Source organism: Armigeres subalbatus, chromosome 2 (assembly GCF_024139115.2).
Source record: "Armigeres subalbatus isolate Guangzhou_Male chromosome 2, GZ_Asu_2, whole genome shotgun sequence".
In the NCBI taxonomy this organism is placed as follows: Eukaryota; Metazoa; Arthropoda; class Insecta; order Diptera; family Culicidae; genus Armigeres; species Armigeres subalbatus.
Genome location: NC_085140.1, coordinates 373,291,153 through 373,303,898, shown reverse-complemented (window position 1 = coordinate 373,303,898; position 12,746 = coordinate 373,291,153). Strand labels below are relative to the sequence as shown.

Genomic DNA, 12,746 nt, shown 5'->3' with positions numbered 1-12,746 from the left:
AAGGAGGCTTCCGAGCCTCTTGAAAGGAGGCTTTGAGCTTTTAAAGGAGGCTTCTGAGCCTCTTGAATGGAGGCTTCTGAGCTCTTGAAAGGAGGCTTCTGAGCCTCTTGAAAGTAGGCTTGAGCTTCTTGAAAGGAGGCTTTGAGCTCTTGAAAGGAGGCTCTGGAGCCTCTTGAAAGGAAGCTTCTTAGCCTCTTGAATGGAGGCTTCTGAGCCTCTTGATATGAGGCTTCTGAGCCTCTTGCATGGAGGCTTCTGAGCCTCTTGAAAGGAGGCTTCTGAGCCTCTTGAAAGGAGGTTCCTGAGCCTCTTGAAAGGAGGCTTCTGAGCCTCTTGAAAGGAGGCTTCTGAGCCTCTTGAAAGGAGGCTTCTGAGCCTCTTGTAAGGAGGCTTCTGAGTCTCTTGAAAGAAAGCTTTTGAGCCTCTTGAAATAAGGCTTCTTAGCCTCTTGAAAGGAGGCTTCTGAGCCTCTTGAAAGGAGGCTTCTGAGGCTCTTGAAAGGAGGCCTGAGCCTCTTGAAAGGAGGCTCTGAGCCTCTTGAAAGGAGGCTTCTGAGCCTCTTGAAAGGAGGCTTCTGAGCCTCTTGAAAGGAGGCTTCCTGAGCCTCTTGAAAGGAGGCTCTGAGCCTCTTGAAAGGAGGCCTGAGCTCTCTTGAAAGGAGGCCTGAGCTCTTGAAAGGAGGCCTGAGCCTCTTGAAAGGAGGCTTCTGAGCTCTTGAAAGGAGGCTTCTGAGCCTCTTGAAAGGAGGCTTCCTGAGCTCTTGAAAGGAGGCCTTGAGCTCTCTTGAAAGGAGGCTTCTGAGCCTCTTGAAAGGAGGCTTCCTGAGCCTCTTGAAAGGAGGCTTCTGAGCCTCTTGAAAGGAGGCTTCCGAGCCTCTTGAAAGGAGGCTTGAGCCTCTTGAAAGGAGGCTTGAGCTTCTTGAAAGGAGGCTTCTGAGCCTCTTGAAAGGAGGCTTCTGAGCTCTTGAAAGGAGGCTCTGAGCCTCTTGAAAGGAGGCTTCCTGAGCCTCTTGAAAGGAGGCTTCTGAGCCTCTTGAAAGGAGGCTTCTGAGCCTCTTGAAAGGAGGCTTGAGCCTCTTGAAAGGAGGCTTCTGAGCCTCTTGAAAGGAGGCTTCCTGAGCCTCTTGAAAGGAGGCCTGAGCTCTTGAAAGGAGGCTTCTGAGCCTCTTGAAAGGAGGCTTCTGAGCCTCTTGAAAGGAGGCTCTGAGCCTCTTGAAAGGAGGCTTCTGAGCCTCTTGAAAGGAGGCTCTGAGCCTCTTGAAAGGAGGCTTCTGAGCCTCTTGAAAGGAGGCTCTGAGCCTCTTGAAAGGAGGCTTCTGAGCCTCTTGAAAGGAGGCTTCCAGGCCTCTTGAAAGGAGGCTCTGAGCCTCTTGAAAGGAGGCTTCTGAGCCTCTTGAAAGGAGGCTTCTGAGCCTCTTGAAAGGAGGCTTCTGAGCCTCTTGAAAGGAGGCTCTGAGCCTCTTGAAAGGAGGCTTCCTGAGCCTCTTGAAAGGAGGCTTCTGAGCCTCTTGAAAGGAGGCTTGAGCCTCTTGAAAGGAGGCTTCTGAGCCTCTTGAAAGGAGGCTTCCTGAGCCTTCTTGAAAGGAGGCTTCTGAGCTCTTGAAAGGAGGCTTCCGAGCCTCTTGAAAGGAGGCTCTGAGCCTCTTGAAAGGAGGCTTCTGAGCTCTTGAAAGGAGGCTTCTGAGCCTCTTGAAAGGAGGCTCTGAGCCTCTTGAAAGGAGGCTTCCGAGCCTCTTGAAAGGAGGCTTCCTGAGCCTCTTGAAAGGAGGCCTGAGCCTCTTGAAAGGAGGCTCTGAGCCTCTTGAAAGGAGGCTTCTGAGCCTCTTGAAAGGAGGCTGAGCCTCTTGAAAGGAGGCTTCTGAGCCTCTTGAAAGGAGGCTCTGAGCCTCTTGAAAGGAGGCTTCTGAGCCTCTTGAAAGGAGGCTTCCTGAGCCTCTTGAAAGGAGGCTCTGAGCCTCTTGAAAGGAGGCTTCTGAGCCTCTTGAAAGGAGGCTTCTGAGCCTCTTGAAAGGAGGCTTCTGAGCCTCTTGAAAGGAGGCTTCTGGGCCTCTTGAAAGGAGGCTTCTGAGCCTCTTGAAAGGAGGCTCTGAGCCTCTTGAAAGGAGGCTCTGAGTCTTGAAAGGAGGCTCTGAGCCTCTTGAAAGGAGGCTTCTGAGCCTCTTGAAAGGAGGCTCTGAGCCTCTTGAAAGGAGGCTTCTGAGCCTCTTGAAAGGAGGCTTCTGAGCTCTTGAAAGGAGGCTTCTGAGCCTCTTGAAAGGAGGCTTCCAGAGCCTCTTGAAAGGAGGCTTCTGAGCTCTTGAAAGGAGGCTTCTGAGCCTCTTGAAAGGAGGCTTCTGAGCCTCTTGAAAGGAGGCTTCTGAGCTCTTGAAAGGAGGCTTCGAGTTCTTGAAAGGAGGCTTGAGCCTCTTGAAAGGAGGCTGAGCTCTTGAAAGGAGGCTTCTGAGCTCTTTGAAAGGAGGCTTCTGAGCCTCTTGAAAGGAGGCTTCTGAGCCTCTTGAAAGGAGGCTTCTGAGCCTCTTGAAAGGAGGCTTCTGAGCCTCTTGAAAGGAGGCTTCTGAGCCTCTTGAAAGGAGGCTTCTGAGCCTCTTGAAAGGAGGCTTCCTGAGCCTCTTGAAAGGAGGCTTGAGCCTCTTGAAAGGAGGCTTCTGAGCCTCTTGAAAGGAGGCTTCCAGCCTCTTGAAAGCAGGCTTCCGAGCCTCTTGAAAGGAGGCTTCCTGAGCCTCTTGAAAGGAGGCTTCTGAGCCTCTTGAAAGGAGGCTTCTGAGCTCTTGAAAGGAGGCTTCCAGCCTCTTGAAAGGAGGCTTCCTGAGCCTCTTGAAAGGAGGCTTCTGAGCCTCTTGAAAGGAGGCTTCTGAGCCTCTTGAAAGGAGGCTTGAGCCTCTTGAAAGGAGGCTTCTGAGCCTCTTGAAAGGAGGCTTCTGAGCCTCTTGAAAGGAGGCCTGAGCCTCTTGAAAGGAGGCTTCTGAGCCTCTTGAAAGGAGGCTTCTGAGCCTCTTGAAGGAGGCTCTGAGCCTCTTGAAAGGAGGCTTCTGAGCCTCTTGAAAGGAGGCTCTGAGCCTCTTGAAAGGAGGCTTCTGAGCTCTTTGAAACGAGGCTTGGAGCCTCTTGAAACGAGGCTTCCTGAGCCTCTTGAAAGGAGGCTTCCGAGTCTCTTGAAAGGAGGCTTTCGAGCTTCTTGAAAGGAGGCTTCCTGAGCCTCTTGAAAGGAGGCTCTGAGCCTCTTGAAAGGAGGCTTCTGAGCCTGTTGAAAACAGGCGTCCAGGCCTCTTGAACAGAGGCTTTGAGGCCTCTTTAAAAGAGGCTTCCTGAGTCTCTTGTAAGGAGGCTTTCGAGCTATCGAATTGTTGAACGGGAGCTTCCGAGCCTCTTGAAAGGAGGCTTCCGAGAATCATAAGAGGAGGCTTTCGAGCATATTAAAGGAATACCGAGCCTCTTGAAAGGAGGCTTCCGAGTCAAATACGAAAGGAGGCTTCCGAGCCGCTTGAAAGGAGGCTTCCGAGCCTCTTGAAAGGAGGTTTCCAAGCCTTTTGAAATGAGGATTCCGAGCCTCTTGAAAGGAGGCTTCCGAGCCTCTCGAACGGAGGCTTCCAAACGTCTTGAAATGAGGCTTCCGAACGTCTTGAACGGAGGTCTGAACGTCTTGAAAGGAGGCTTCCGAACGTCTTGATAGGAGGCTTCCGAACGTCTTGAAAGGAGGCTTCCGAGCCTCTTGAAAGGAGGCTTCCAAACGTCTTGAAAGGAGGCTTCCGAGCCTCTTGAAAGAAGGCTTCCGAGCTTCTTTACAGGAGGCTTCCGAGCCTCTTGAAAGGAGGCTTCCGAGCCTCTTGAAAGGAGGCTTCAGAGCCTCTTGAAAGTAGGCTGAGGCCTCTTGAAAGGAGGCTTTCAGGCCTCTTGAAAGGAGGCTTCTGAGCCTCTTGAAAGGAGGCTTCTGAGGCCTCTTGAAAGGAGGCTTGAGCCTCTTGAAAGGAGGCTTCCAGGCCTCTTGAAAGGAGGCTTCTGAGCCTCTTGAAAGGAGGCTTGAGCTCTTGAGCCTCTTGAAAGGAGGCTTCCTGAGCCTCTTGAAAGGAGGCTTCTGAGCCTCTTGAAAGGAGGCTTCCTGAGCCTCTTGAAAGGAGGCTCTGAGCCTCTTGAAGGAGGCTTCCGAGCCTCTTGAAAGGAGGCTTCTGAGCCTCTTGAAAGGAGGCTGAGCCTCTTGAAAGGAGGCTTCCAGGCCTCTTGAAAGGAGGCTTCTGAGCCTCTTGAAAGGAGGCTTCCTGAGCCTCTTGAAAGGGGGCTTCCTGAGCCTCTTGAAGGGGGGCTTCCGGGCCTCTTGAAAGGAGGCTTCTGAGCCTCTTGAAAGGAGGCTCTGAGCCTCTTGAAAGGAGGCTTCTGAGCCTCTTGAAAGGAGGCTTCTGAGCCTCTTGAAAGGAGGCTTCTGAGCCTCTTGAAAGGAGGCTTCCTGAGCCTCTTGAAAGAGGCTTCGAGGCCTCTTGAAAGGAGGCTTCCTGAGCTCTTGAAAGGAGGCTTCTGAGCCTCTTGAAAGGAGGCTTCCGAGCCTCTTGAAAGGAGGCTTCTGAGCCTCTTGAAAGGAGGCTTCTGAGGCCTCTTGAAAGGAGGCTCTGAGCCTCATGAAAGGAGGCTCTGAGCCTCTTGAAAGGAGGCTTCTGAGCCTCTTGAAAGGAGGCTTCTGAGCCTCTTGAAAGGAGGCTTCTGAGCCTCTTGAAAGGAGGCTTCCTGAGCCTCTTGAAAGGAGGCTCTGAGCCTCTTGAAAGGAGGCTTTGAGCCTCTTGAAAGGAGGCTTGAGGCCTCTTGGAAGGAGGCTTCTGAGCCTCTTGAAGAAGGCCTCAGGCCTCTTGAAAGGAGGCTCTGAGCCTCTTGAAAGGAGGCTTCCTGAGCTCTTGAAAGGGAGGCTTCGAGCCTCTTGAAAGGAGGCTTCTGAGCCTCTTGAAAGGAGACTTCCGAGCCTCTTGAAAGGAGGCTTCCTGAGTCTCTTGAAAGGAGGCTTCCGGGTCTCTTGAAAGGAGGCTGGAGCCTCTTGAAAGGAGGCTTCTGAGCCTCTTGAAAGGAGGCTCTGAGCCTCTTGAAAGGAAGCTTCCTGAGCCTCTTGAAAGGAGGCTTCCTGAGCCTCTTGAAAGGAGGCTTCCAGGCCTCTTGAAAGGAGGCTTCTGAGCCTCTTGAAAGGAGGCTTCCGAGCCTCTTGAAAGGAGGCTTCCGAGCCTCTTGAAAGGAGGCTTCCGAGCCTCTTGAAAGGAGGCTTCCGAGCCTCTTGAAAGGAGGCTTCCGAGCCTCTTGAAAGGAGGCTTCCGAGCCTCTTGAAAGGAGGCTTCCGAGCCTCTTGAAAGGAAGCTTCCAAGCCTCTTGAAAGGAAGCTTCCAAGCCTCTTGAAAGGAGGCTTCCTAGCCTAATATTATTCAACATTTTGTTTCGAACATTGCTTTGAAGATTTTTAAAATTTGTTCATTCGACGTTTAGTCCCACAGTCCTTCATACACTGTACTGGGGTGGGGTGGTTATCAATTAGTTTTTTTTCAATTGTGATACATCCGCCATTACGTATTTTTGTCCGAGGTACCCCCTGTGGCAAGCGAAGGTACCCCCAGGGGAACATATACCCCAGGTTGAGAACCGTTGTTATAGGGGATGAAAAGGGGCATCGCTCTCACCGACAGTCTGGGTGTCGAATAAGTACATCCTTCTGAAAGGTCTCTTATAATTTAATTTTCTTGATAAAAAATGTTCTGCAAGCATTCTAAGTACTTGAAGCAGTGACCCATTCTCGTATTTGACCCATTGCAATGTCACCCCTGATGACGGTACATTAGAATCGTTTCTAGTTTTCTAGTTTGCTGGGCGTCGGTCTGCACCATTATAGTAGCTCCATAGCTCAACATTTTCACAGAGAGGGCTCTTAGAAAGTCGGTGACCAAACTTTACACGGAATATACAGAAACTATGAATATACATATGTTTACGGATGCGTCGGTTTCAGACCGTGGAATTCGAATCAGGGTCACCGGGAAAAATCAAACGATTTCGGAAAGCCTTCCTACATCTGCAATATTATTTCTGACGAAGTTTTAATCTTGTCCGATTCAGCCAGCGTAATTTGGTGTTGAACTAAATTTTAAGATTAAAAAAACACCCAAATAAAGAGGAAAAAAGCCAGCGTAATTGCCGTACTGAAGAGCGCTAGTTCCATTGGCATCTTGTTTGATCAGTGACAATCATATTTCTTGTTTGAGCAATAAGGTTATTTTTTAGTCTATTGATTATGCTGTTGAAGTGGACAATCACCAAGTAGTCTTATCTTACCATACGGATTAATCATGAGTTAAGAAGAATATAATGTTAATCCGTTAATCACGTGGTCTTTAGTCTCACACGCAGTCTCGCTTTTACTATGAATGAAGGTTGTTTTTTTCCGGTGTTGTTCTTTTTTCAAATGGTGTAAGTCATTTGAAACTTTCCACTTTTGTAAATCAGAAGACTATTGGTACTTACCTAAAAGATAAAAGAGAAAATAAAATGATGTAAGTAACGAAATATGATGGATTAAATTTGTTGCTTTAGTTAAACAATAATTAAATAGGAGCAGATAATTTCCAGATATTAATTCAACAAATTATTTCAATACGTTCTCGTTTAAAAAATGTATCCATGCATTCCCTTCCACACAGAGGTTCTCGCTTCTAAACCACAAAATGCTTTATATAGTCAACCTTGTTTTGAACGAAAAATCCTTTGTTCTTAACTAAAAAGAAATTCGCCCATGTCAAAGACCTCTTGAGAGATCATTGCCATGACTAGTGTTAGCATCTTGAATATTATGGCTACACCGTATAGTCGACAACGATTAATATGAGAATTGTAATCATCATAAACTTAGTCAATGGTAGTTCAAACCAAAACCATTTGGTTTTTGCTTTATCTCTATTCTCTCTATTAGCGATACATGCCATAAAGTGGAATTATAAATATAAGCTTTACCTTTCAGTACCCGCTTCGCTTGTTTCATCAACCATTGAAACAAAACAACAGCCGAAAACAAAATTGTGTAATAAGCTGCATTTGAAACAAGCCAGCTCGATGCGGTTCAATTGAAATGCATTGTAAGCAAGATACACTGTTGATGTTTCACCGAAGCATATTATCTTTCACACGTTTCCGTGGTGTAGTGGTTATCACATCCGCCTAACACGCGGAAGGCCCCCGGTTCGATCCCGGGCGGAAACAGATATTTTGTTTAATATTTTCGAGACAGGATGAATTATCAACGCTACATCAACATCCTCACCGTTCAACCAATTTGACAACCAAACATACATATTTATATTCATCTTACATCCATCAACACAGCAAACTTTCATCCAATTTGTAGGAAAAGGATGCTAACGATACCAAAAACGAGGACTACCTTTTTGATTTTTTTTTTCATTCCAAAGTTAGTTCAACTACCAACGACGACAGAGAAGGAGCTTTGACAAACACCAACTTTCGATCCGAATGGCAACGACGATACGATGATGGCAACGAAAGTCTGATTTTTCTTGGTCCCATCACCGCTTGCGGGAAAAGCTTCGCTCGCTCATAAATTATGCATTATGCTCCTCTGGTTTCGACCTACATTTTACATAGCTGAAGCATCGTAGCGAAATGAACGAAACATGGTTCACGTTCAATGTATCTGTGGTGTCGGTTTACAAGTCCTTCTAAATTTATGTCGGCGGTATCAGGTTTGCCAATTCTAAGGCGAGTTCATAAAAGTCACTGCTCTTTCCCAGAGAGGTCGTCGGTTGTTATCACAACGACCGACCCGATCTTCGATGGATGTTGTTGATGGGTTAACAGGTGAAACGGTAACAAGCGGTCCCGCATAAATATCTCGTTTGAGGAAGGTTGAATTGGCTGTGTCATGCCTCATTGGGTAAGGAAATAAGCCAAAATCTTCACCGCTGTAAGGGACGCGCACATTCCTCCCGGGAGTATTTTTCCATCAAAAATAGCCAAGAATAACCGGTCCGGTTCGGGGAAGAGAAAACCTTCGATACAGTAGCTATCGACTTTTCCGATCGCTCCAAATCAGAACCTGTTGAGCTTCCGGGAAACAAAATCGTTCCAGAACCGAATTATGTATTCCGTCTCGTCGGCTCCTTGCAATGGTAAAAATATGAACCAAAAGTTGCCGGCTGTCTAGGGGACTGTTTGTTCATATTTTTTTTATTGTTATTGCTTGCCGACCGGCGGTTCGTGTAATTTTCTATTACGGAATGGTTTGGTCCCACGTACAGGAATCGATTTATTATTGATGAATGGATATGACGGAAAAGCTCGACTGTTATTAATGTTATTGTTTACCCTTCCGGAGCTTTATTCATGACGTAAATCGAGGCAAAACCCACAATACGATCAGATTCCAAGTCATTTTTCCGAATAATGATGGTAAACTAATGAATATGGTCAAAAGATCATTTCTAATAAACGAAGAAAGAGTTAAACAATAATGAATGCCGTAAAAAATATTGTGTTTGCTCAATTGGGATTTAAAGCTAACTCGAAATACTCTGAAAACTCAGATGTGACTGTGTACATTATGTGGAACATTTTGATTTGAAAAATGTATTGGAGGTAACCACTTTTCCTTCGATGGGACTCGAACCCACGACCCTACTGAGGGACTGAATTTAGATTTGGATTGGATTTGGATTGAATTTGAATTTGATTAGGATTCAAATATGATTAGATTTTGATTGAATTTGGATTTGATTTGGACTGGATTTGGATTGGTTTTGGAGTTGTTTTGAATTGAATTTGAATTGGACTATTGGATTTGATTTGGATTTTTATTGGATTTGGATTGGATTGGATTGGATTTGGATTGGATTTCGATTGAATTTGGATTGGATTGGATTTGGATTGGATTGGATTTCGATTGAATTTGGATTGGATTGGATTTGGATTGGATTGGATTTAGATTGGATTTGGATTGGATTTCGATTGAATTTGGATTGGATTGGATTTGGATTGGATTTGGATTGAATTTGAATTTGATTAGGATTCAAATATGATTAGATTTTGATTGAATTTGGATTTGATTTGGACTGGATTTGGATTGGTTTTGGAGTTGTTTTGAATTGAATTTGAATTGGACTATTGGATTTGATTTGGATTTTTATTGGATTTGGATTGGATTGGATTGGATTTGGATTGGATTTCGATTGAATTTGGATTGGATTGGATTTGGATTGGATTGGATTTCGATTGAATTTGGATTGGATTGGATTTGGATTGGATTGGATTGGATTGGATTTGGATTGGATTTCGATTGAATTTGGATTGGATTGGATTTGGATTGGATTGGATTTGGATTGAATTTGGATTGGATTTGGATTGGATTTGGATTGGATTTGGATTGGATTTGGATTGGATTTGGATTGAATTTGGATTGGATTTGAATTTGGATTGGATTTAGATTGGATTTGGATTGAATTTGGATTGGATTTGGATTGGATTTTGATTGGGCTCGGATTGGATTTGGATTGGATTTGGATTGGATTTGGATTGGATTTTGGATTGGATTTGGATTGGATTTGGATTGAATTGGATTGGTTTGGATTGGTTTGTGTTGGTTTGGATGGGGATTTGAATAGTGTTTGGATTTGGATCGGGAATTGGCTTGCATTAGATTTCGACTGGTTTGGATTGGGCTCGGATTGGTTTGGATTGGTTTGGATTGGATTTTGGTTGGTTTGGATTGGTTTGGTTGGTTCGATTGAATTTGGATTGGTTTGGATTGGATTGGTTTGGATTGGTTTGGATTGGTTTGGATTGGTTTGGATTGGTTTGGATTGGTTTGGATTGGTTTGGATTGGTTTTGATGGGATTTGGATTGGTTTGGATTGGATTTGGATTGGATTTGGATTGGATTTGGATTGGATTTGGATTGGATTTGGATTGGATTTGGATTGGATTTGGATTGGATTTGGATAGGATTTGGATAGGATTTGAATAGTATTTGGATTTGGATCGAAATTGGCTTGCATTAGATTTCGACTGGATTTGGATTGGGTTTGGACTTGGATTGGATTTGGATTGAATTTAGATTGGATTTGGATAGGATTGAATTTGATTTGGATTGACTTGAATTTGGATTGGATTTGGATTGAATTTGGATTGGATTTGGATTGAATATGGATTGGATTGGATTTGGATATGGATTGGATTTGGATTGGAATTCAATTGGTTTGGATTTGGATTGGATTTGGATTGGATTTGGATTTGATTTGGATTGGATTTGGATTGTATTTGGATTGGATTTGGATTGGATTTGGATTGGAATTTGATTGGACTTGGATTGGATTGGGTTTGGATTAGATTTGGATTGGATTTGGATTGGAATTGTATTGGATTTGGATTTGGATTGGTATTGGATTGGATTTGGATTGGATTTGGATTGGATTGGATTGGATTGGATTTGGATTGGATTTGGATTGGACTTGGATTGGTTTGGATTTGGATTGGATTTGGATTGGATTGGGATTGGATTTGATTTGAATTGTATTTGGATTGAATTTGGATCGGATTTGGATTGGATTTGGATTTGGATTTGGATTGGTTTGGTTTGGTTTGGTTTGGTTTGGATTGGTGTTGGTTGGTTTGGATTGGTTTAGATTGGTTGGATTGGTTTGGTTGGTTTGGATTGGATTAGGTTGGATTAAGTTGGTTGGTTTGGATTGGTTTGGTTGGTTTGGATGGGTTTGGATTGGTTTGGATTGGTTTGGATTGGTTTGGATTGGTTTGGATTGGATTTGGATTGGATTTGGATTGGATTTGGATTGGATTTGGATTGGATTTGGATTGGATTTGGATTGGATTTGGATTGGATTTGGATTGGATTTGGATTGGATTTGGATTGGATTTGGATTGGATTTGGATTTGGATTTGATTTTGAATTGTATTTGGATTGAATTTGGATTGGATTTGGATTTGGATTTGGATTGGTATTGGAATTGGATTGATTTTGGATTAGATTTGAATTGGATTTGGATTGGATTTGGTTTGGATTAGGTTTGGATTGGATTTGCATTGGATTTGGATGGAATTTGGATTGGATTTGGATTGGACTTGGATTGGATTTGGAATGGATTTGGAATGGATTTGGATTAGACTTGGATTGGGTTTGGATTGGATTTGGACTTGGATTGGATTTGGATTGGATTTGGATTAGACTTGGATTGAATTTGGATTGGATTTGGATTGGATTTGGATTGGATTGGATTTGGATTGGATTTGGATTGGATTTGGATTGGATTTGGATTGGATTTTGATTGGGTTTGGATTGGATTTGGATTGGATTGGATTTGGATTGGATTTGGATTGGATTTGTATTGGAATTGGATTGGATTAGATTTGGATTAGATTTGGATTGGATTTGGATTCGAATTGGATTCGAATTGGATTGGATTGTGTTTGGATTAGATTTGGATTGGATTTGGATTAGATTTGGATTTGGATTGGTATTGGATTGGATTGGATTTGGATTGTATTTGGGTTGGATTTGGATTGGATTTGAATTGGATTTGGATTGGATTGGATTTGGGTTGTATTTGGATTGGATTTGGATTGGATTTGGATTGGATTGGATTTGAATTGAAATTGGATTTGGATTGGATTTGGATTGGATTTGGATTGGATTTGGATTGGATTTGGATTGGAATTGGATTGGTTTTTTTATTAGATTTGAATTGGATTTGGATTGAATTTGGATTAGGTTTGGATTGGATTTGGATTGGATTTGGATGGGATTTGGATTGGACTTGGATTGGATTTGGAATGGATTTGGATTAGACTTGGTTTGGATTTGGACTTGGATTGGATTTGGATTGAATTTAGATTGGATTTGGATAGGATTGAATTTGATTTGGATTGACTTGAATTTGGATTGGATTTGGATTGAATTTGGATTGGATTTGGATTGAATATGGATTGGATTGGATTGGATTGGATTGGATTTGGATATGGATTGGATTTGGATTGGAATTCAATTGGTTTGGATTTGGATTGGATTTGGATTGGATTTGGATTGGATTTGGATTGGATTTGGATTGGATTTGGATTGGATTTGGATTGGATTTGGATTGGTTTGGATTTGATTTGGATTGGTTTGGATTGTATTTGGATTGGTTTGGTTGGATTTGGTTGGACTTGGATTGGATTGGGTTTGGATTAGATTTGGATTGGTTTGGTTGGAATTGGATTTAGATTGGTGTTGGTTGGTTTGGATTGGTTTGGATTGGATTGGATTGGATTGGATTGGATTGGATTGGTTTGGATTGGACTTGGATTGGTTTGGTTTGGATTGGTTTGGATTGGTTGGGATTGGTTTGGATTGGATTTGGATTGGGTTTGGATTGGTTTGGTTGGTTTGGATTGGTTTGGATTGGTTTGGATTGGTTTGGATTGTATTTGGATTGGTTTGGATTGGTTTGGTTTGGATTGGATTGGATTGGTTTGATTGGTTTGGATTGGTTCGGATTGGATTGGATTGGATTGGTTTGGATTGGTTTGGATTGGTTTGGTTGGTTTAAATTGGTTTGGATTGGTTTGGATTGGTTTGGATTGGTTTGGATTGGTTTGGATTGGTTTGGATTGGTTTGGTTTGGTTTGGTTGGTGTTGGATTGGTTTGGATTGGTTTGGATTGGTTTGGTTGGTTTGGATTGGTTTGGTTGGATTAGGTTGGTTTGGATTGGTTGGTTTGGATTGGTTTGGAT

At 43.7% G+C, this 12,746-nt stretch overlaps 1 protein-coding gene and 1 non-coding gene across 2 annotated transcripts in view; one reads left to right on the top strand and one right to left on the bottom strand.

Annotated features, from left to right (window-relative positions):
• Positions 1-12,746, bottom strand: part of LOC134213082 (mitogen-activated protein kinase 1) — a 329,641-nt gene that overhangs the window by 212,236 nt on the left and 104,659 nt on the right. The gene's annotated exons all lie outside the window — the stretch shown is intronic.
• On the top strand, positions 7,139-7,211 carry Trnav-aac (transfer RNA valine (anticodon AAC)). The gene has a single exon. It is a non-coding gene; the product is annotated as a tRNA-Val (tRNA).